This window comes from Zeugodacus cucurbitae, chromosome Y, assembly GCF_028554725.1.
Source record: "Zeugodacus cucurbitae isolate PBARC_wt_2022May chromosome Y, idZeuCucr1.2, whole genome shotgun sequence".
Taxonomy (NCBI): domain Eukaryota; kingdom Metazoa; phylum Arthropoda; class Insecta; order Diptera; family Tephritidae; genus Zeugodacus; species Zeugodacus cucurbitae.
In genome coordinates, this window is record NC_071673.1 from 5,137,887 (window position 1) to 5,164,112 (window position 26,226).

Consider the following 26,226-nt stretch of genomic DNA (forward strand, 5'->3'; position numbering starts at 1 on the left):
CGTAATATTACAACGTTATTCGAAGCTTACCGATTATTAGAACAAAATAATTGGACACGGTTTGACAATAAATTTAGAAATTTTAATAGTACAAATAAAGTGAGCCATAACAATACAAACAGAAATTATCAACAACATAATGACTACACCAAACAGTCAGGAAATATAAAAAGAAATTTCCAACACAACGCACAACGGAATAACATACAACAGAATGTAAATCCACAACATTTTCAACAAAGTTACCAATACAACGCGCAAAGGAATAATATACAACAGAACACACAACCAAATTTTCAACAAAAAGGACATCAACCAAACTTTCAAATGAGGACACAATTTTCAAGGGCAAACAACATGACGAGACAATCAAGAAGACAGCCGATCGAGCCGATGGAAGTTGATAACGTCTTAATAGAAAATTTTCCGAAACGAGCCTCGGAGGAAGAAATATACCAATGATCGACGCAACAATAGGAGGAATTAAAGTAACATTATTAATAGATTCAGGCGCAGAAGCATCAGTGATAAAGCCAGGCATTTTTCCTACAATATTAGAAAAAAAATTTAAAATACCAAAAAATGTTATAACGGGTAGACAACAGGAAATAGTGGACAAATATATTTTAACATGGTTACCTATGGAATTTAATGACAATACGAAACGGACAATTTTTTAGTAATGAACGCCTTTAATAATAGAAAATATGACGGTATACTAGGAAATGACGTTTTAATTCCATTAGGAATTGAATTCTCATACAAGCAAAATGCACCTAATGTAAATGGACAGAAAATTGAATTTAAAAATTTAAAAAAATATAAAAGTGAAGAAACGAATAGAGAAGAACATTATGAAAATATAAAAGATTTATTTAACGAAGAAAATATGAAGGATTTCTATGTACAAGAATCAGGTGAGTACATAAATGAAATATTAAAAACAGATGAGTTAATTTACGTAAAAAATGAAAACAAAAATATTTTCAATAAATTAAAAGATGAGAAAATGAATTCGGAAGAATGCGAATCATTAAAAAAATTAATTAATAAAAATAAAGATTTATTTTTCAAGGAAGGGGACGTGCTCACAAGTGTGAAAGAGATACAACACAACATTGACACAAACACCGATAGACCGATATATACGAAGCTATATCGATACCCCGAAATACACAGAAACGAGATCAGGAACCAAATCACCTTACAATGCACCCTTATGGATCGTTCCAAAGAAAATGTATAATTCAGGAATGCAAAAATGAAGAATAGTTATTGACTATCGCAGATTAAACGAAATCACGATTGAAGACAAGTTTCCTATACCTAATATCGAAAGTATTTTTGATAAGTTGGGAAAAGCTCAATATTTCACAACGTTGGATTTGGCCAAAGGATTTCATCAGATTTTAGTAAACCCGAAGGATAGACATAAAACCGCATTTTCGACGGAATACGGACATTATGAATACGTAAGAATGCCGTTTGGACTAAAAAATGCACCAGCAACTTTTCAACGCATGATGAACCATGTCCTACAACCATTCATAAATAATATTTGTGTAGTGTATCTTGACGACATATTAATATTTAGCACAAGTTTACAGAACACGTAAGTTCAATTGAAAAAATATTTAACAAATTAAGGGAACACAATTTAAAAATTCAGATTGATAAATGTTCATTTTTTAAAAAAGAAACAGATTTTTTAGGTCACATCATCACGAACGAAGGACTTAAACCAAACCCGAAGAAAATTGAAGTTATAGAAAAAATTAAACTACCTAATACGGTCAAGGAAATCAAATCATTCCTGGGAATAACGGGATATTACAGGAAGTTTATAAAAGATTATAGTCGCATTGCATATCCTATGGTAAAGTATTTAAAAAAAGATAAGAAAATTGACACAAACGATATCAAATATATTAACGCTTTTGAAAAATTAAAGCAACTTCTCATTGATTATCCAATTTTAAAATACCCAAATTTCGAGAAACAATTTGTCTTAACGACCGATGCAAGTACATTCGCAATTGGTGCTGTACTTTCACAAGACGGGCATCCCATTTGTTACGCAAGTAGAACACTATGTGACAGTGAAAAAAATTATTCAACCATAGAAAAAGGACTCTTGGCAATAGTATGGGCATGTAAATATTTTCGACCATATTTATATGGCAAACGTTTTAAATTACAAACAGACCACAAACCATTAATATGGTTAAACAACTTAAAACAGGAAAACAGCAAATTTACCAGATGGAAACTAGCTCTTAACGAGTATGTATTCGACATTGAATATATAAAAGGAAAGGAGAACAACGTTGCAGATTTTCTAAGCAGACTTCAAGTAAATGCATTGGATGAAGATATGGATGTTGACGAAACAACCAGTGCAACTATCCATAGTGCAATGGAAGACACTGATGATCACATCTGGATAACAGAAAAACCTTTAATCTATTCAAAACGCAAATAATAATAACAGAAAACAAAGTAAAAGGAAAAGATGTTTTTTACACAACAATTTTCAAAAATAGACGAATCTTCATTTATGAAAATATGATAAATGAAAGTTTTGGAGAAATTTGAAAGAATTTAAATTTAAAAAATTTTACTGTATATTGTCCGAATGAAAAGAAATATATCCTATTCCAAAGGCACTTCATAGAAATATTCGGAAATTCGAATATAAAAGCACTTAAAAGTAATATACTTTTAGATGATATTGAGGATGAAGAAAAAGCCTTCGAAATCATAGAAAAGGAACATTTAAGGCTTAACCATCGCGGTATAGACGAAAATTTTAAAAAATTAAAAGACAAAATATATATTCCAAAATTAAAACAATTAATTACAAGGTTTATAAATAATTGTGAAATATGTCAATCAGCAAAACATGATAGACATGCAGAAAAAATAAAATTCGAGAAAACGGAAATTCCAAACTCTACAAACGAAATAATACACGGAGATTTATATATTGCGGAAAAACAAATATTTTTCACATTTATTGTTAAATTAGTAAACATTTATTTATTGTACCGATTACCGATATAAATAGTCAAACGTTTATCGAAACTTTAAATTATAGACATTCAGTTTTCGGAAAACCACAAAGATACGTTTTTGATAACGAGTTTAATAATTCGTACATGCGTGAATATTTTAATAACGAATAAATAAATGTACACTTTACATCGCCATTAGTTAAAACGGGTAATAGTGATATAGAAAGAGTACACGGAACCATAAACGAACATTTGAGACTCTTAAAGTCACAAAATAACAAAGAAACGATTACGAAAAGAATAGTAAAATCAGTACAATTCTATAGTAATAGTATTCATTCGTCAACAAATAAAAAACCAATCGATTTTATTTCTAATAAAATAATAAATACAGACTTCGCAAAAATAAAAGAACAAATAGAATCCAAACAGAATACTTCGATACATAACCAAAATTTGAAAAGAAAAAATATACCAGATATAAATAAAGAAGACATATTTATAAAAGTTGAAAAAATAAGAAAAAGTGATCCAAAATACAAAAAAATAAAAGTACAATTAAAAGATGGTAAAATATTTGATAAAAGGGATAGACATATACACCCACAAAGAGTTAAAAGAATACATAAATATACAAAATAATAAATTAATTAATTTTATTTTTTTACTTTCAGTTTTAATTTTACTTTTATCAACAACAATTTTGGGTAACGACATAAGAATAACAAAACTTAATTTCGACATAGGCTATACAATATTGAAGAAAGAGAAATTGGATGTAAATCAAAACTTTAGTAAGGTATATCATATTATTGATTTAGCAGACTATGAAAACATAATAACACAATTAAACACAGCGATAGATAAATTTAATAATACTTTTCAAAATAATAAATCCACAACAAATTTATTATTTACATTAAACACAGAAAAAAATAAATTAGCATCAATTAAGCCTTTAAAAATTAGAAGAAAAAGAGCATTAGCAAACATTGTAGGCAAAGGTTTAAATATTTTATTTGGAACAATGGATAATGACGATAGACAGGAACTAAATGAACATCTAAAAATAATAAAAGAAAATGATCACAAATTAATAAATGCACATAATAAACAAATTAATGTTAATTTAGAATTACAACAGAACATCGATTTACTATCAGAAAAAATTAATGAAAATATAAAAGTATACAATTCAATATTAAATAATATGAACACAACACAGAAGAAAAGTGTAGAAGCAATTGAATTAATACATTTACAATGTTATGAAATGTTAATTATCTAATAAATGAAATAGAAAAAATTCAAGATTTGATAGCATTTTCAAGAATAGGCATATTAGGAAGAAATATATTAACGAATACAGAAATTTCAAAATTTGGAATAAATAACAAAAAATTGAAATACATAAAAAGCAATGTAATAGAAATAAAGAAAAATTTAATAGTAATAATAATGATTCCACAATTTTGTAAAGAAGACTATTTTGAAATTGAAATTTTACCAGTTCCAAATAAATTTTACAAAGAGATAAATATTGATAAACAACGTTATATTACTGACACAGAAAAAGTTTTTGATTATACAGATGGAATAATTTTTAAAGAAAAGTTAACTTTAAGTAATAAATGCATACAAAATATATTCAAAAGTAAATTCAATTTTTGTACAAGCAGAACAAGTAATGAAACAAAAATCCAAGAAACAGAAAAAGGAATTGTATTTACGAAGAATTTAGAAAAAACTAAAATAGAACATGATTGTAATATAATGCAATATGAAATACAAGGAAATTACATAATAGAATTTAAAAACTGTTCTATAAATATTAATGAAAATATTTTTGAAAATATTGATAACATATTCCATAATTTAGTAATTTTACCATTTTATGAAGAAATGAATGTTACTTTAAATATAAATAATTTAGAAGAAATTCACTTAAACAAGTAAGGAAAGGCTAAGTTCGGGTGCAACCGAACATTTCATACTCTCGCAATTTATTGAAGAAATTTTATTAAGATAACATACAAATTAACCCATAAATTCGGCATAAAGTTTAATAGAATAACGAAAATCGTCATATATAGTATATGAGGGCTGAGGTAATTCCTGAACCGATTTCATTCATTTTCATCAGCAAGGTACACTATATCCAAGACTATACGCTCACTTAACTTAGCTAAGATAGCTCACATATTAACCAATACATATATGCGGAATAAAGCTCACCGTATTTTTGAAAAACCTATAATTAGGTATATGGGAGCTAGAAGATACTTTTGAAAAACCTACAATGAGGTATATGGAGATGTTACGACCCGATTTTAATAATTTTTGGAAAAGAGACACACTATTAGAAGAAAACAATTTCCTCTGAATTAAGTTGAGATATCTGAGAGATTTACCCATATTTTCGGTTAAAATTTATCCTTAGGCCCTGAGTTCAACATGTTTGATATCTGGGGCATTGAAAAGCTATGATCCGTTTTCGACAATATTTTCGTAAGTGAAGCCAGAGATGATATACACTATTTGTGTAAAGTTTTATTCCGCTATTTTCATTGGTTCCTTATGTATGTATTATAAAGTGAAGGAATAAGATGGAATTAAAAATTGAGTTATAAGGAAAGTAGTCGTGGTTGTAAACCGATTTCGCCCATTTTTTGTCCGTGTTATCAGGGTGTCAAGAAAATATTATATGCCGAATTTCATTCGAATCGGTCGAGTAGTTCCTGAGATATGGTTTTTGACACATAAGTGGGCAATGCCACGCCCATTTTCCATTTTGTAAAAAAAAGCTGAGTACAGCTCCCTTCTGCTATTTCTTCTGCAAAATTTAGTGTTTCTGACGTTTTTCGTTAGTGAGTTAACGCACTTTTAGTCATTTTCAACCTAACCTTTGTATGGGAGGTGGGCGTGGTTATTATCCGATTTCAACTATTTTCATGGTGTGTGGTGGGGTACATAAGAGAACCGTCTGCAGAAAGTTTGGTTTATATAGCTTTATTGGTTTGCGAGTTAAATACAAATAACCAATTAGGGGCGGGGCCACACCCGCTTCCTCAAAAAAATTACATCCAAATATGCCCCCTCCTAGTGTGAACCTTTATTCCAAATTTTATAATTTTTATAATTTCATCTATGGCTTAGTTATGTCCCTTTATGTGTTTTTGGTTTTCGCCATTTTGTGGGCGTCGCAATGGTCCGATTCTGCCCATTTTCGAACTTGATCTTCTTATGGTGCCAAGGATATGGTACTCAAGTTACAGCTTGCACAGACGGACAGACGGACGGACGGACAGACATCCGGATTTCAAATCTACTCGTCACCCTGATCACTTTGGTACATATGACTCTATATCTAACTCGTTTTGGGTGTTACAAACAACCGTTATGTGAACAAAACTATAATACTCTCTAGCAACTTTGTTGTTGCGAGAGTATAAAAATATAGAAAATACAAAACAAATTAATGAATTAAAATACAAACACAAAACAAATGTAACTTGCTCTATTTCACTAACAGTTATAATTACAATTATATTAATAATATTACTAACGAAATATTGTATTAAATATAAGAACTCATGTAAAAGACTGCAAAGGGAGCAATCTTCGAATTAAAATATTGAACTTCAGGAGCAGTTCAAGCCTAAGGAGGGGGGAGTTACACATTCAGCCACCACATCTAACACCACACATAACACACTACCAATAATCAGCACAATATCACCAACAACAACAGCCAACGCAATTCAGCCAATATTCCAGAGGACAAGTATTGGACACTAAGAAGTATACATACATACTTGTTTATAAATCGACATCATTCTAAATTGACACCAAACCGATAACATACGTACATACTTATGTATAATACAAATCGACACCAAATTAATAAACATAAACACATTGCGGCATAATTCGACACCAAGTTGATAAGAGACGTACATACGTATGTGGTAACGACATACGTATACAAAACAATAGAAATTGACCTCTTTGAATGTAAACAAACATCAAAGAAATTCTAATACTTTAATTGGACACAGACCGAAGAACTGGTAATATGATATTTGACACCTTACCGATAGACTTAACATAATCTAATCCTAAATGTATAAAAGGCATAGCAAAGTATCAGAAGAAGTTCAGTTGTGCAACTAGTGAGTTCGTGAATTAAACGTGTGACATCTCAGAAGGAATCCAGGACGACAATCTAGGACTACAGGAAGAAGCCTACAGGACGATAAGTATTACCTAACATAGAACTACTTTATTCTCCCTTGCAGCTCTTTGAATAAACCACGATTTATAACGTAAAAGAGTACAAAGTCTTTTATTTTGAATCGGAGTTGTTAAATAGACTTATACCCCAAGTCTATAAGTATATACAGTACAGTTGATCTCCTTTTTGCACGGTTAACTGGGACAGTAAATTACTCGTGTAAAAAAAACCGTGCAAAAAAAAAATCAAATGTTTATATAAAACTCACTATTGGGACCAATTTAAGAAAAAAATCGTGCAAAAAATAGAAAACGTGTAAAAAAGATCTAATTTTACATGAAAATCTATCTATTCGTACAGTGAGAATTTACACTGTTGTTGTTGTTATAGACTTTTCTGGTATTATATGTATGCACATATTACTGTTAGAAGGAACAAACAACAACTATTCTGGGAATGGTAAGAAAATAATACATTTCAAAGTTCCGTCATTAATCGCTGTGTCTTCTTTTTTCTTACTTCTTCATACAGCTTCATTTATTTGTTTACGTCTTGAAATTTCACTTTTTTTCACTGGCTTTCGAATCTAAAATTTGTATTTTTTAATTTAAACCAAATTTAGAATTTATTAAATTCTTTAACAGCAATGGTATGTGACGTATTGACGTATGGAATTTTGATTTTATTGCAAAAAAGTATACAATTAAGATAAAAAATCCGTGTAAAAAAAGTAAAACCGTGTAAAAATGGTAACTGGGAAGTGTTCAAAAACACCGTGTAAAAAAAACCGTGCAAAAAAAAACCGTGTAAAAAGGAGATCAACTGTATTTGTGTAAACTTTTATTTCGCTATCTTCATTGGTTCCTAATGTATGTATATCTAATAAAGTGAAGGAATTACATGGAATTCAAAATTGAGTTATATGGGAAGTTGTCGTAGTTTAAACCGATTTCATCCATTTTCCACACGCGTCATCATGGTGTCAAGAAAATATCGTATACCGAATTTCATTGAAATCTGTCGAGTATTTTCTGAGATATGGTTTTTGGCCCATAAGTGGGTGATGCCACGCCCATTTTCCATTTTGTAAACAAATCTGGGTGCAGGTTCTTTCTAGTATTTATTCTGTAAAATTTAGTGTTTCTGACGTGTTTCGTTAGTGAGTTAACGCACTTTTAGTAATTTTCAACCTAACCTTTGTATGGGAGGTGGGCGTGGATATTATCCGATTTCTTTCATTTGGTTTATATAGCTTTATTGGTTTGCGAGATATGTACAAAAACCTATTAGGGGACAGGGCCACGCCCACATCCAGAAAAAAATTACATCCAAATATGCCCCTTCAGAGTGCATAGCTTTATTTATAGCGCTTTATGTGTTTTCGGTTTTCGCCATTTTGTAAGTGTGGATTTGGTCCGATTTTACCCATTTTCAAAAGCAACCTTCTTATAGTGTGCCAAGTTTCATCAAGATATCTTAATTTAGATTCAAGTTACAGCTTGCCTCGTCGCCCTGATCACTTTGGTATATATAACCCTATATCTAACTCGTTTAGTTTTGGGTGTTACAAACAATCGTGAACAATGTGAACAAAACTATAATACTCTCTTAGCAACTTTGTTGCGAGAGTATAAAAATACAAACGACTACACGTATGTATATATACAAACACCTGCCGCAATGTAAAAATTTTCGAAAGCCAGCTATGATATGAACACCCAAACCAACAAATGAGAAAATATAGAAACAATCGTAAATATATTCAAACACTTGCGGTAATGTAAAAATATACAAAACGAACTATAAAAAAGTATACACGTACTGACAAATATTATCTAAACACATAATCGAACGTACATATATTGAGAAACAAATATTTTCATGAAAACCCTGCCATCCAAAGGTGGCGAAAAAGCTTGTTAAACCGAAGCTTTTCAAACCCACAAGTGGTAAAAAAAAGTTGTGAGTTTGCCATAGGCCAGCATAGCTGTTTGTGTATTTTTTAACCACTATTGCCCTCACACGTACGTTTACATGTGATCTTACGTCTCTGTTGCGCTCATTAAGCAGTGTCATATAAATTATGTACACAAACATATAGCTGAACTGCTCTATTATCCCTAATCGTCAGCTGTTGCATGTTTTATCCCTATTTATAAATTTTCTTAAAATTTCAAACATATTATTTTAATTTAAAAATTATTTTTTTAAACTTTATTTATTTATATGTAAACATATTTATATTTTATTTTTACAATTATTTAAAAAAAATTAGTATAATTAAATATTTATTATATTAAATATATGTATTTTGTAAAATATGTTATTGGTATCTGAAAATAAAAGATAAGATAAAAGAAAAAGATTATTAATATCTGAGAAAAGAATAATATTGGTTGAGAAATATATATATAAATTAAATAAAAATATTTATAATATCTAAAACAAAGATTAATAAAAGCTGCAAAAAGAGTAATTAAATAATGATAATTATAAAATCTGAAAAAAATATTAATTAAATATTTAAATATTATAAATTCTGAAAAAAGTTAATTGAAGGTGAAAAAAGATTAATTAAATAATAATAATTATAAAATTTGAAAAAAGAGTAATTAAATGAAAAAATAGTAATTAAATGAAATCTGAAAAAAGGTTAATTGAAGCGGAAAAAACTGAATTAAATAATTATAATTATAAAATCTGAAAACAATATTAATTAAATATTTGTAATTATAAATTCTGAAAAAAGTTAATTGAAGGTTAAAAATTATTAATTAAATAATAATAATTATAAAATTTTAAAAATAGTAATTAAATGAAAAAATTATAATTAAATAAAATCTGAAAAAAAGGTTAATTAAAGCTGAAAAAATATTAATTAAAGAAAATATAAACAAAAGGTTAATTAAAGCTGAAAAAATATTAATTAAATATTAATAATAATAGTTAATATCCTTCTTCCCCCATGATACAATATTGTAGTAAAACCAATTTTATTAAAATAAAGAACATAAAATTATGGGTTAATGTTAAGAGCATATTTAATAGTATTTCAAACACCAATACAGATATAAAAAGAACCACGTACCACAATGAAACAAGTAATAAAAAACAACATAGCATAAAGATTTCTATATATTTCTATAACATATAGATTATATATTATAAATCAATTATAATTCTATATTATAAAATGTATATATCTAAATTAAAATTTAATTTAATTTTTTTCTGATTTTCAATGTAAATAAAAAACTAATTTTGTTCGCTTTTAAAATTGATAACAAAAATTATACTAAAAAAATTTAACATTAAATACAAAAACTACAACTTACATAATGCTTAATATCAAACATTTTTCTACCTGCATACTTGCAAATGCGGCTATTTGTACATAAAACATTTAAAATTAAATATATCATCGTATTTAATATATATATTTTTTAATATTTACTGAGAGTGAGGTCCACTATTTTTAATTTTATTAGCACCTTCTTTCTTGCTTTCCCATCGCAGTTGTATAGCCACATCAACTCATCGCTAAACAGGGACTGCAACACTTTTTCTGTATCCCCTTGGTCGATTTTAATTTGAAAATGATGCCCGCCTATAAATGTATAATTATTAATATATTTATATACATATACATATGTATATGGAAGGAAAGGTGAACTTACCGTAGCGTCAGCGTGAGCCTTGTGTGTAAAGCGCTCCTCCATCTTCTGCAGAGTTTCCTCTGACGCCATAGGGAGTAAGCTTTGTAACAAAATTTTTTCCTCACTCCCCACATCGCCAGTGATATGGCTTACACTGCGGTGGGTTTTTGCTGAGAGCACCTTACACTCTCGCAATATCTACACACAAAAAACTAACTTTAGTTTCCAGCTTCGAAGGCAATTTCGCCGCTTAAACACCTCACGCGCAAACACTCCAAATAATTCTAACCGTTCGGCATTCCGACTAGTGGAGATCACACCACCGAGATCTAATCGTCCATCAGTCCAACTAATCCCCATCTCCCAAGCTCCCTAGTGTCCGAGTACATCGGGCATTCTGCAATAAAATGCACCCAATCCTTAACACGCGCCCCACACATACTTACCGTTCCTTCAGATAGGTGCCTCTGATGCAAAAATGCATTCAAAGGCCCATGCCCCGTAAACAGGAAACCCTAACATACCCGACATCCCGAATTTACTCATAAGTCACACGACCTTTTAGACTATTGTCCCAACGGTCTTGCCACCTACTTCTGACCCTTTCATCTAGAAGCCTCTTGCTCCCTAGATATCCCAACCTCTCCACATCATCATCAGCAATAACCCACTCAAACCCCTCCTCAACCTGAAAGAAGCATACAGGCAAACAGGAAGGCATCATGTAACGCTATATGGAGAGAAGTTTTCGGCTACCCGCAACCATCGTAGCTAACATCCACCATATAGCAGATTTTTAATCGGCACAGGCCAAAAATAAACCTCGATATATATTACGAATAGCACGACGTCCGAGACCCCAATCACTCTGTAAAACGCGCCTGGCACTATCAACGATCGCCTGCAGCCGCCGTTTCACATTCACTAAGTGTGGAGTAAAACACATTATTTCACTGATGGTAAACCCCAAATATTTGACTTGCGTCACATACCTAATGCTGACCTCATTCACACGGACAATCGGTGGACGCAGTGGCGACAGTCTACCCTTTAACCTCCCTACCTACCCTTTCAATCTCGAACGATCTTCGACCAAAAGAAGTAGGTCATCCGCATACGCACAACACCTAGATAGTGGTTCGAGCTGCTCAAGCAATGAGTGCATCATGATAGGGATGTCGGAAGTGCAAAAAAGTATCGATATATATCATATCGCATTATTTTGAAAATATCAATATCGGCATTAAAATTTTTATAAAAAAATATCGATATATCGATGTATCGGTATGATATGAAAAAAAAATATTTGGCCTAATTTACTTTGTTGAGCTGTACGATTTATACGACGACATTGACATAGTTCAGCGAATAAAAAGACAGCGGCTACGCTGGCTAGGTCATGTTGTTCGGATGGATGAAAACATTCCAGCTCTGAAAGTGTTCGATGCAGTATCCGCTGGAGGAAGCCGTGGAAGAGGACGACCTCCACTCCGATGGAAAGACCAAGTGGAAAGTGACCTGGCTTCACTTGGTGTTTCTAGTTTCGGTGGATTCGGCTATAATCTCTTAAAGCGGTTCCTACGCCAAATATATATATATATATATATATATATATATATATATATATATATAATCTATTTAATCATCTTATATTATTATATTAAAATATTAATTATTATTAATGAAACCAATATTTATCTGATACAGACATAAGAAAAACTCTTTGATTTACGTGCTCGGTTGTGAGCCGACTTCTGTTATTGGGTACTGCGAGATTCACAGCAGATGCCACTCTCTCTCTGAGGAAACCGAGGACGCAGGCGATATCAAATACTTTAGAGCTATGTCGGAAAGGACTGGGGTAAAATGACGACAATCAAACCAGAATTTTGTAGGATTCTCTTTTCTGGGTATTATATGCTGATCTAGATATTGCTTTAGTTCGCTAGGCATACCATCACTCGTTGAAGTTGAAAGTAAAGAGTTTACTGAAGCTACACCAATATCAATCACAATTTTTTCATGTCCGGACCACAACGACGGCGAAGAATTTTCTGAATTTGGAATTATGGTAGTGGGAGTGAGTCTGAGTTCAGGCGAAAGTTGTCCTCTTCGTCTATGTTCTAAACGTATTTATTTTGACAATGCGGTTATTGCAGTGGAAACAGCTAGCGCTGAACTAAAATGAATACGCTTAAAGCGTGGGTCTAATATTGTTGCTTTGACCAGATGTAAATGTCGCTCTAGTGGTTCTAGTTTGGCAATAACTAAATTTAGCAAACTCTTCTGAACAGCAATACCAAATTCGGTGAAAGGTTTTACTTGTTCAAGGCCTTTCTGGAGCAAGTTTGCAATGGGAATCACCAAACTTGAAGTCACGTACTGATCGCCGCTAATTTCTTCAGTAGCTTGCTTAAATGGGGTAAGCAATATTATCAGATCTCGTATGACATCTAACTCTGAAGAAGTTATCATATCAGGTGCGTTCCGCCTGGTTGCCAAAATCTTTGCCACAATAGCTGATAAAGTACTGAATCTTTCCAACTTATCAAGACAAGAATTCCACCTTGTGCTTACTGATTGTATAAGTGTTAATACTTCTCCTTCTTTCTTTTGTCCCTCTTGTTCTGCTCGCAAATCATCCATTGCGTTTACAGATTGTTTAAAATATGTTACAATGGCTTTGACACGATTGGCAATTTGAAGAACTGGTGCATTATCTCTTGTTGCGCGATCCACGATTAAATTTAGCAAATGTGCCATGCAAGGAATTCTTTTTCCATCTTCCAAAAATTTCTTCACTGCAGCAAACATGTTAGCACCACCATCGGTAGTAATTGATAAGATGCAATCCTTTTCTATTAAAAGCTCGTCGAAAATATTTTCAAAGCATTCTTTTATATAATCAGCAGTGTGTGCCTGCAGGAAAGAAGACCAATATTAGTCCACTTTATAAAATTTTTTATACCTCACTATTTTTTTTAATTGCCTGTCTATTTTTTTTTTTTTAATTCCATACGAGACTAGACATGACTGTGAAACATTACACACCACGAATGAAACACCACATCCAATGTGAACAATATTCTCACCTTATTTTCCTGTAACCTTATGTCACCTTCTTTAAAGAAAAGCGAAACGCACTTAATTCGGTAAGAATTATAACAATATTTATTTAGTTCAATCTATATAATTTGAAGAATTTATATGTATATTTTAACAAATGTTGCGATGAATGTTTATATTAAATATTAAACGTGGTATAACAAAAATCGAAAACGTATAAAGGAAACCGGGATGACTCCAACACGGAGATGCTGAGCGATCGGCTGATATCTACGAAAGGTGGCGCGAAATCCTTTCTCGTTCCTTTTTGTTGAACTTTTGTGCTGAGTGGTGTCATCATGTTGATGTATGTGTATGTTTGTGTGTGTGTGTGTGTGTGTGGTGTTTTCTCTCGTGATGAGGTGAATGTAACGTATCAGTGTGGTGCTTTTGATTATGTGGTGATTGGTGTGTTTCTGTGTGGTGAAATGATTTGGCTGTGCGTCTTCCTTCAGACTCATTTAGCCATCCCGGCCCCCCTAGGCGAATATTTAGCCTAGAAGCCGCTGGAGCTGCTGTAGCGTGGCTACGACGCTGCTGAGGCCTGTTGACCGGCGGGAGTGCGGCCTAGGCTGCTGACGTCGTGCTGATGTGGCACGGTGTTGCCAGTGACGGGATTCTGCAGACGGGGGTCCACGCCGGCAGTATTGTATCAAAGGCGCTCTTTGAGAACGCCTGATGTTATCACTGGTGCGAGGAGCCGGTTGTCGCCCTGCGTCGCGTCTGGTAGTGCGGTGCAGCAGCGTGTGATGCGAACGCACACAGATTTGGCAGCGATTGTTGGACGGGCACTCCTGCGTTGCGTGAGTAGTTCCCAGGCAATTTAGGCAATAGCCGTGTGCCTGTGCAACTTGTTGGTGTTGCAACGGTGGCATGCCTTTAAAAATGCCGCAGTGCGATAGTCGATGCGGGCGTCGACACAATGGGCATCGAATGCGCTGCAAATCCGCTGTTAGTGCGGGTGATGCTGGTGTTGATGCCATGCTATTGCCCGGGGCCGTTGGCGCGGTGGTGCCTGTTGTTGGTTGAGGCACGGCGGTTGGAATGGTGGTCCGGCGTGCTGCGGAACAACCGAACGCATGGTTGGCGTTGATGGTGATGCCATTTCTACGTCCTCTGTATAGAAAAATTGTTATATTAGTTATATGTATTGTGGAGTCTACAATAATATGAACATGAGTGCCACGTTATGTGGCATGCATAGATTGTTATTTCTTATCGGACATTTATGTTAGGGTTTTATGGCGTTTTTTGATGTTCGAGGTTTCGAGTTTGTAAGCGGTTTATCTGTTTTAACGATTTATTAATTAACATTCGGTTTTCGAGTATATTTACATTTCTTTATCTTCGGCGTTTGGCAGAAAGCATAATTTGACGAGCGGTCTGGTTAGCGTTCCGGTTTGGGTGCGGAGATCAACTACTCGAACATGACCGTCGGAGCTGTAGTGAAGCTACTTTATGCGTCCAAGTCGCCATTCCGAAGGTGGGAGACAATCGTCTTGTATAAGGACACAATCTCCAAGTTTTGGTTCTTTTCCTTGAACTTTCCAGCGGTATCTCTTGTGGAGGTCCTTTATATAGTCTTCCTTCCATCTACGGCTGAAATCATGATGGAGAATTTTAATTCGTTCCCATCTGTTTAATAAGGATAGCGACTCTACGCCTGGCTCAGGTATGGCCAGAATGGGTGCTCCTAGTGTGGTAAACTCCTCATAATTGAACTTATGGTTACCTGCCGTTTTCTTTAAATGGAATTTGAAGCTTTTTACTGCTGATTCCCAGAGTCCGCCCATGTGTGGAGAACATGGTGGTATGAATTGCCAATCGATCCCTTGGGGTGCGTATTTTTTGACAATTTCAGGGGCTACTTCTTGGCTGAATTGTAAAAACTCCCTTTCTGTGGCTCTTTGAGCTCCGACAAAGTTTTTTCCATTGTCGCTCATAATTTTTAAAGGAAATCCGCGTCGTCCGACAAATCGTGCAAATGCTGCGAGAAAAGCCGCAGTAGTCAGATCGGAACATAGGTCTAGGTGTACTGCCTTTGTCGTAAAACATACAAAGACAGCCACATACCCTTTTCTAAATGAGGAAGACCTTAACATCGAGGCCTTTATCTGGAAAGGTCCAGCAAAATCAACCCCTGTGATGGTAAAGGGTAGAGCATAATTGCAGCGTTCAGGTGGTAAGGCTGCCATGATCTGCGTACGCATCTTGTGCTTGTATATCGTACACTGTTTACACATGAAGATGGTTCTTTTAATTTGTGGCTTTAGTCGCGGTATATAAAATTCTTGCCGGACCATTTGTTGCATCAGGCGATGCTCACCATGCAGTGTAAGCTGATGGAGATATATCAGAAATAAATTGGTAAAACGGGATTTCTCTGGAATAATAATGGGATATCGTTCGTTATAACTAAGGCTGGAATTTGCTAGTCTTCCATTTGCCCGTATTAATCCCTTAGCGTCCAGGAATGGATTAAGGACGAGAGGTGAGCTTCCTTTTTCGAGAGGTCGTTTTTCCAGTAGCTTTGATTTCTCTCGACTGAAATAGCGAGTTTGGGTATATAAGATGAGACTGACCTTGGCATGTTGCAAGTCGGAATGAGTTAGTTGTGCGCAATGATCACTTGATATTCCCTTAATTTTTTGTTTAATCCTTTGGATGAATTTATGGATGTAAGCGATTACCCTTAGTGCTCTAGGGAATAAAAAATAGAAACATTTAAAATTAAGAAAAATATAAAAACAATTAACTTAATTTAAAATTGAAAACATTCGGTGGAGAATATCATCCTCTTCGGGAGTGATATGAAAATTTTCAATTTTCCGACTTTCCGGAGGAATTATATTCCGAGCAAGAGATTTTGGCCAGAATTCTTGTGATTCTGTTAGCCATGTAGGACCGTTCCACCAGAGTGTAGTGCTGGTGAGGTGAAGTGGTTTGCAACCTCTTGTGCCGAGATCCGCTGGGTTATCTGCACTTGCAACATGTTGCTATTTTGCTGGGCCAACTAAGTCTAATATTTGAGATATACGGTTAGAGATATACGTCTTCCAAGTATTGGGTGGTTTTTCTAACCATGCTAAAACTATTTCTGAGTCTTACCAAAGATACATTTTGTGATCGTTTAATTTGAGATGGGTTCGAACTATTGAAATTAATTTTGCTAACAGAAGAGCGCCATTCAGTTCGAGCCGTGGCAGGCTTAGTGTCTTCAAAGGTGCAACTTTGGCTTTGGCTACCAAAAGATGTGAAGATATTTTACTATCGTACTGAGCTCGTACGTAGACAGTTGCGCAATATGCCTTTTCAGAGCGTCACAGAAACCGTGTAATTCTACATTAACGTCAGGGCTGAAGCTTACCCATCGAGGGATTCGAATTTCTGATATAGTGTGTAAGTTGTTAGCAAATTGAACCCATTTTGTTAAGCGTATAGGTTTTACCTGTTCATCCCATTCAGTGCCATCTTGCCACAATTCTTGAATGAGGATTTTGGCTTGAATCATTATTGGCGAAAGTCATCCTGCGGGGTCGAAAAGTTTTGCCACCGAGGAAAGTATTTGGCGTTTGGTTATGACGGACATTGCTGATATTGACTCAATTGTATATGAGAATTGATCTGTTATCGCATTCCATTGAATCCCTAGTGTTTTTGTTGTACTAGCCTTTTCAAACTTAAGGAAGTCTGTATCTAATAAGTCTTCCTTTTTTATATCTTTTATTATTTCGGGGTGGTTTGATGTAATTTTCTTGAGGGGAAACCCTGCTGAATTAAGTGCTTTGATCACTTGAGATAGTGATTCGCTCGCTAATGGGATACTATGGCTACCTGATAGTATGTCGTCCACGTATGTTTGTGTTTGCAACACAGAAGATGCTAGGGGCAAATTAGTTTCGCATGTTTTTGCAACTTCATGTAATGTCCTAATGGCTAAATAAGGTGCGCAATTGATGCCAAAGGTAACTGTTTTAAGTTTGTAGTCGCTAATTGGACTATTAATTGAATTGCGGAAGACTATGCGTTGGAAATCTTGGTCATCTTCATGTACCATAATTTGTCTGTACATTTTTTCAACGTCTCCGTTAAAAACGTATTTAAACATGCGCCAACTTAGTATTAGCAACATGAGGTCAGGTTGTAATGTTGGCCCTGTGTATAGTACGTCATTGAGTGATTTGCCTGAGCTCGTACATTTTGAGGCATTGAAAACCACTCGTACTTTCGTTGTGATTTTATCTGGTCTTATTACCCCATGATGTGGAAGGTAAAAAGACAAATATCTACCTTTGGAAATTTTCTCATATGGTACAGTCTCTTCCATATGATTGAGGTCAAGATATTCCTCCATCACATTATCATATGCTGATTTAAGCTCAGTTTTCTTTATCAGGCTTTTTTCCATGCTTAGGAATTGCTAGACTGCTGATATTCTAGAGTGGCCAAGAGCTGTGGTTTCTGGAAAAGTTGGTTTGAATGGTAGTCGCACAACATAACGACCATGTTCGTTTCTTGTTGTTGTGGACTTGCAGTAGGCTTCGCATGCCTGGTCTTCTTCTGAAAGTTGAGTGATTTGAGGTAATTCTTCTACTTCCCAGAATTTTTTAAGTTGGTTATTTAAATATTCGTTTGTGATGTTTTCCACTTGTGTTGTGAAAGAATTTATTTTTTCAGTGACTTGGCCACTTATAATCCACCCAAAGATTGTATTTTGGGCTAACAATTTATTGCAGATTTTCTCAATACCTTCAAGAATTATTTGAGGTATTAAGTCACTGCCTAATAATATGTCGATTTGGGATGGGGTATGACAGTTGGGATCTGCTAACTTGAGATGTGAGCATTTTTCCCAATGTTTTTTATTAACTTCATAGCTTGGAAGCAAATTTGTAAGTTGTTGTAGAACGATGGCTTGCGCATCTATTCTAATATCCGCACTTGGAGATACTATGGTGATTGGGCATATTTTGTTGGAATTTTGAATAATGCTCCCGCCCATTCCCAAGATTTGAAAGTTAGAATGTTTTATTGGCAGTTTGATCCGATTTTGAACCTTTGAAGATATAAAGGATCTTTGAGAGCCTTCATCTATTAGTGCTCTTAGTTTGAATAAATCACCTTTATGTTCAATGGTGATGACCGCAGTGGGTAAAAGAATTTTGCTTTCATTTTCTGAATGAAGCGCTTGAATTTTTGCTGCTTTAGAGCAAGATGGTTGTTCTTCCCTTTTTTCGGGATTTGATGTTTCGGGATTATTTGATGTGGTCGTAGCGACTAACCCCGTGGTTTTATTAAACTTATTTTGCTTCATATTTTGAAAATTAGTAATGTGAAGCAGTGAGTGGTGTCTTCGTTGATAATATACACAATTGAATTTGCTTTCACAGTCTTTTGCCATATGATTATTCGACAGACAGGTTATGCAAAGTCTATGTTGACGGACAACGTTGTTTCTATCTGAAACGGGTAATTTTTTGAATATCTCGCAAGATCTTAATTTATGACCTTCTTTACAGAGTTCACACAACGATTGCCGTTGATTATTTTGATTTGAAACGAATGTGTGACTTTTATTGACAGGTCTATTATATTGCATATTATTGCTGGCTTGAGGCTTAAACGAGGTTTTACTCGACTCATTTTGATGACTTGATATATTCATATTTTGGCTGCCCATTCGCTCAGCTATCTCGTACTGAGCAGTGAGAAATTTCTTCATTTGCTCCCAAGTGGGCATTACTCTTATATCGTCAAGTGATTGCTCCCATCGTAGTACCGCAGCCTGAGGGAGTTTTTCTGTACAGATAGTTACTATCATATGGTCCCAATATTCTACGGGAGAATTTTGTGTTTTTAACACTGACAGGCAATTAGTCACTGTCGAGTAAAATTTTTGATATTCCTGGCTGGATTCTTGTTTAATTTTTGGATAATGTAATATAGTTTTTATAGGGTTTTCTATCATTACCCTTTTATTTTCATATCTTTGAACTAGTGCATCCCAAGCCAGCTTAAAATTGTCGCCAATTACATCGAATTGCTTGACGATAATGCCTGCTTCCCCTTGTGTCTTGTACCTTAGTAGTTTTAATTTTATAGTTAGAACGCGACCGATTTCTGTTTTAAATTTTAGTTTCGCGCGCGTTTGAATTTTATTTTGTTTAACATCTATGTAATTTTTTTGTTTGTTTTTTTCACAGTATTAAACATATATGTATTTTTATTATATTTTTGTTGTTTTGTATTTGTATGTAAAAGGTCGCAGAACAATATTACTTTACAGATTTTAATTATTTTTGTAAAATTTTTTTTTTATTTTATTTATTATTATTTTTTTTGTTTTTAAAAAATTTAGTTATATTTAAATATGTATATTTTGAATATTTGCACTGCACATTTCTTTATTTGGTAAATATTTTATTTTATTTATATCTGTACCTTTTTGTAGCACAGTGTATACTATATACATATGTATGTACTGTATGTACCTAAAATAATATAGGTCACTGCACTTGCTGTTTCGCAAAACCGGTTTTTGGCACAATTTTGTTGTTTGGTTTTCTTTTTTGTTTGATTTTGTTTGTTACTTGTATAATTTTTATTATTTTATTAAACACTTTTTCACATATAAAAATTTTTTTTTGGATTGTTTCAAAAACATTATTATTTTTTTATTTGAATATACTAGCCACAGTGCCTTTCTTTGTGGCTCGAAGGACCATGAACAATATTCTCACCTTATTTTCCTGTAACCTTATGTCACCTTCTTTAAAGAAAAGCGAAACGCACTCAATTCGGTAAGAATTATAACAATATTTATTTAGTTCAATCTATATAATTTGAAGAATTTATATGTATATTTTAACAAATGTTGCGATGAATGTTTATATTAAATATTAAACGTGGTATAACAAAAATCGAAAACGTATAAAGGAAACCGGGATGACTCCAACACGGAGATGCTGAGCGATCGGCTGATATCTACGAAAGGTGGCGCGAGATCCTTTCTCGTTCCTTTTTGTTGAACTTTTGTGCTGAGTGGTGTCATCATGTTGATGTATGTGTATGTTTGTGTGTGTGTGTGTGTGTGGTGTTCTCTCTCGTGGTGAGGTGAATGTAACGTATCAGTGTGGTGCTTTTGATTATGTGGTGATTGATGTGTTTCTGTGTGGTGAAATGATTTGGCTGTGCGTCTTCCTTCAGACTCATTTAGCCACAATGTAAAAAATGAAGCTTATTTTTATTAAACACTTGTACTTATTATTTATTGAATTTAAATTCCACTTGCACTCTGCTTGGCATCTGAACAATAAGTGACTCAGAATTAAGAATTCAGTTGAAACTGTGAATTTCTAAGAAAAAGATAAAGAGAATGAAATAATAGAATAAGTGACAAACAGTGCTGTGCAGTGCTAAAAAATGTTGGTATAAAAAAGGATTTAAATTTTTTTGATCATAAAAATATCGTTTTTTATACCTTTCCGATACTTGAAAGTTTGCATCGATACATCAATATATCAAAATTTTATATATCGCTAATAAATATCGCTGCATTAAAAAAATTATATCGATATATCGATATTTTTTCGACAACCCTACATCATGACGTTCCAAATGTATGGATCACAGATGGATCCCTGTGGGCAGCCACGAACCACTCCAATCTCCACATTCCCATTCATACCAACGATAGAAGCTTTTCTGTCCGAAAAGAAGCTTCGCTAGAAACTATTTCCTGAACAGGCGTGTTCCTCTAATCGTTGAATCACTCGATCCCAGATTAAGTAATCAAACGCCCCCTTGAAGACAACAAATACAGTAGTTTTCCGAAATAACGAACACATTAATTGTCAGGCCTGTTCGCTATATCGAATTTTTCGTTAATTCGAGTACTCACTTAGAGGTATTTTTATAAATAAAAATGAGTTATATATCCGTAAATTGCAGTTTAATAAATTGTTTTATTAATTATTTGTTAAAAAATTAAAAACCATAACAAAACAATTCAAATCCAATAAATTCTTCCAAAATGGATCAATTATGACACTCATACTTCTATTTGTTGCTGATCAATAATTTTAAGCTTTTTTATAAAATTCAAAATTTTTTCAATTTGTACATTTTTTTTTTAATTTTTTCCAGTTTTATTTTTAATTCTGGTTCGATGTAATTTGAATTTTTCCTCTTCCTTCATATGTCTTCTTCATGTTGTTCGTTAAACTGAGTACTTACAAATTCTCGATGTTCGTTATTTACGGTACTCAATGTAACAAATTATTTCAGAAAACTACTGTATGTCAAGGACATAGGCATCTTCTACACTGCGTCCTTTCCTGAACCCATACTGCCTATACGACCTCAAATCACGCGTTAGCTCCTGAAGCCGTTCCACCATAACTCTTTCCAGCACTTTTCCAAGCACTGGAAGTAGACTGATGCCCTGAGAAGAACGAGAATCACTCCTGACGACCCTGGCACTTTTTCACTCACATGGAAAATATCGCTCATAAATACACTTATCATAAATGACCTCCAAGTATTCCGGAATGAACTTCCACAAGCTTTTGTACATCTCTCCCTACAGACCATCAAAACCTGGAGACCGTTTAGACCTAACCAGGCCAAAGGCATATCCCAGCTCCCCATCATCTAACATAACACAGAGTCACCAATACAAAGGGATGTGATATTCTCCCTCTTACGACCCCTGCAGATCTTATAGACCTGACTCAGGGGTCATCCCTATTATCATTCACAAAACTCCTCCACTCTTCTTCTTTAATTTTCACAATCATATCTTTATATTCACTCATCGCACAACTAAAATCATACCTAATCTTGGACAGCCTATCAGAATTAAACCGCCGAGCACATTAAACATTCGTCTCAACCGCCGGACAGCCCTCCTCTTCAAGGTCAATTCACGCGTCCTCCACTTAATTTTCCTAACCCTAAAGCTTCCACACTTCCGGAATAATCTGTCATTCACACCCCACACAGACGAGTAATTTGCTCATCCACCCCAACATCATCAAACAAGTAGTATTTATAACGCCGCTTCCTTAACACACCGTCCGTATTGGTTCCAGTCGATACCAAAGGTACGCCATCGCCGCAACGGACTTACACACACCAAAGGATGGGAACGAGGAGCAACCACAATTTGGATCACAATATGATCTCTCAAACCCCACCATCCTCTAACCTCCTACCTAAATTCAAACGCTCTATTAGCTGCTTCATTCATAAGTGTCACGTCAATATCACTCACACCCCTAGGCCCTTAGCCAACACCCATTCACACATTACCTCGCCTCGAATGCGATTGGATAACCAGAAGAATGTCTAGATATCTTACTAGGGGCTCGCTAAATTTGCAATACAAACCACCGACAATCATTCTACCGAACACCCCCTCTATAGACACACAAACTCCCTGTTATGCCGCCGGAGCCGCAATCGATCTGTTCAGCTGGGGGAATGATTCCCCACAACCCCCCTGAGCGCATCAACCTGACCGCGAAGATGGGCATTCTCGGTAACAACCGTCATCAGGAGTACCTCATACTTCGAAGCAGGTTGAGCAAAACCTGCCCAATCCCCCCGGAAACAAGTGGCAACTCAGTACCAGACACACGAAACAACACTCACTAGTTGAAAAAAACAGTTAATAGAAAAACACCAACCACAGGACAAAAAACACTGAGACTCTATGAGAACCCACGTAAGCCTCAAAAGGCACTACTTAACACGCGCCTACACAATCCCTAAACCACCCGTTCAAAACTCAAATACAAAATATTCAATGTATATACACGTATATATACACCCAAACACCTGTGCTTGAAAACACCTGTGTTCGAAAAACACCTACCACCCACAAAAAACAACAAAAGAAAACGTATAACGTCACACAAAAAACACGGTGAAAAATTGCTATAAGGCACTCAGTTCTTCATATTCGATATCCGGGGCATTAAAAAGTTATAGTCCGAATTCGACATTTTTTTAACAAGTGATGCCACGGATCATATACAGTATTTGTGTAAACTTTTATTTCGCTATCTTCATTGGTTCCTAATGTATATCTAATAAAGTGAAGGAATTACATGGAATTCAAAATTGAGTTATATGGGAAGTTGTCGTAGTTTAAACCGATTTCATCCATTTTCCACACGCGTCATCAGGGTGTCAAGAAAATATCATATACCGAATTTCATTGAAATCTGTCGAGTATTTTCTGAGATATGGTTTTTGGCCCATAAGTGGGTGATGCCACACCCATTTTCTATTTTGTAAAAAAGTCTGGTGCAGTTTCTTTCTAGTATTTATTCTGTAAAATTTAGTGTTTCTGACGTGTTTCGTTAGTGAGTTAACGCACTTTTAGTAATTTTCAACCTAACCTTTGTATGGGAGGTGGGCGTGGTTATTATCCGATTTCTTTCATTTGGTTTATATAGCTTTATTGGTTTGCGAGATATGTACAAAAACCTATTAGGGGACAGGGCCACGCCCACATCCAGAAAAAAATTACATCCAAATATGCCCCTTCAGAGTGCATAGCTTTATTTATGGCGCTTTATGTATTTTCGGTTTTCGCCATTTTGTAAGTGTGGCTTTGATCCGATTTTACCCATTTTCAAAAGCAACCTTCTTATAGTGTGCCAAGTTTCATCAAGATATCTTAATTTAGATTCAAGTTACAGCTTGCCTCGTCGCCCTGATCACTTTGGTATATATAACCCTATATCTAACTCGTTTAGTTTTGGGTGTTACAAACAATCGTGAACAATGTGAACAAAACTATAATACTCTCTTAGCAACTTTGTTGCGAGAGTATAAAAATACAAACGACTACACGTATGTATATATACAAACACCTGCCGCAATGTAAAAATTTTCGAAAGCCAGCTATGATATGAACACCCAAACCAACAAATGAGAAAATATAGAAACAATCGTAAATATATTCAAACACTTGCGGTAATGCAAAAATATACAAAACCAACTATAAAAAAGTATACACGTACTGACAAATATTATCTAAACAAATAATCGAACGTACATATATTGAGAAACAAATATTTTCATGAAAACCCTGCCATCCAAAGGTGGTGAAAAAGCTTGTTAAACCGAAGCTTTTCAAACGCACATGTGATCTTACGTCTCTGTTGCGCTCATTAAGCAGTGTCATATAAATTATATGTATACACAACAAGTAAGGAAGGGCTAAGTTCGGGTGGGCGTGGTTATGATCCGATTTCCTTCATTTTTGGACTGTATAAGGAAACGGCTAAAAGAAACGACTACAGAAAGTTTAGCTTATATACCTTTATTGGTTTGCAAGATATATACAAATCACACCCACTTTTCCAAAAAAATTACATTCAAATGTGCCCCTCTCTAATGCGATCCTAGCACCAAAAAGAAAAGTACAATCAAGTCCTATCAATACAGCGGTTAATGCCAAAAGGTTTCAACCCGCCACGCTTAATACAAATAAGCCTGGAAATTGCCATTTTGCTCATTTTCGAAAGCAACCTTCCTATGGTGCCAAGAAATAAGTGTGCTAAGTTTCATCAAGATATCTTAGTTTTTACTCAAGTTACAGCTTGCACAGACGGACGGACGGACGGACAGACAGACATTCGGATTTGAACTCCACTCTTCACCCTGATCACTTTGGTATATATAACCCTATATCTAACTCGTTTAGTTTTGGGTGTTACAAACAACCGTTATGTGAACAAAACCATAATACTCTCTTTAGCAATATTTGTTGCGAGAGTATAAAAATATAGCTGAACTGCTCTATTATCCCTAATCGTCAGCTGTTGCATTTTCTATCCCTATTTATAAATTTTCTTAAAATTTAAACATATTATTTTAATTTAAAAATTATTTTTTTAAACTTTATTTATTTATATGTTAACATATTTACATTTTATTTTTACAATTATTTAAAAAAAATTAGTATAATTGAATATTTATTATATTAAATATATGTATTTTGTAAAAGATGTTATTGGTATCTGAAAATAAAAGATAAGATAAAAGAAAAAGATTATTAATATCTGAGAAAAGAATAATATTGGTTGAGAAATATACATATAAATTAAATAAAAATATTTATAATATCTGAAAAAAAAGATTAATAAAAGCTGAAAAAAGAGTAATTAAATAATTATAATTATAAAATCTGAAAAAAATATTA

The 26,226-nt window shown here is 34.1% G+C and overlaps 1 protein-coding gene across 8 annotated transcripts in view; it reads left to right on the top strand.

Annotated features, from left to right (window-relative positions):
- The window catches only part of LOC128923552 (protein rtoA-like), a 2,411,103-nt gene that overhangs the window by 1,354,469 nt on the left and 1,030,408 nt on the right, over positions 1-26,226 (top strand). The gene's annotated exons all lie outside the window — the stretch shown is intronic.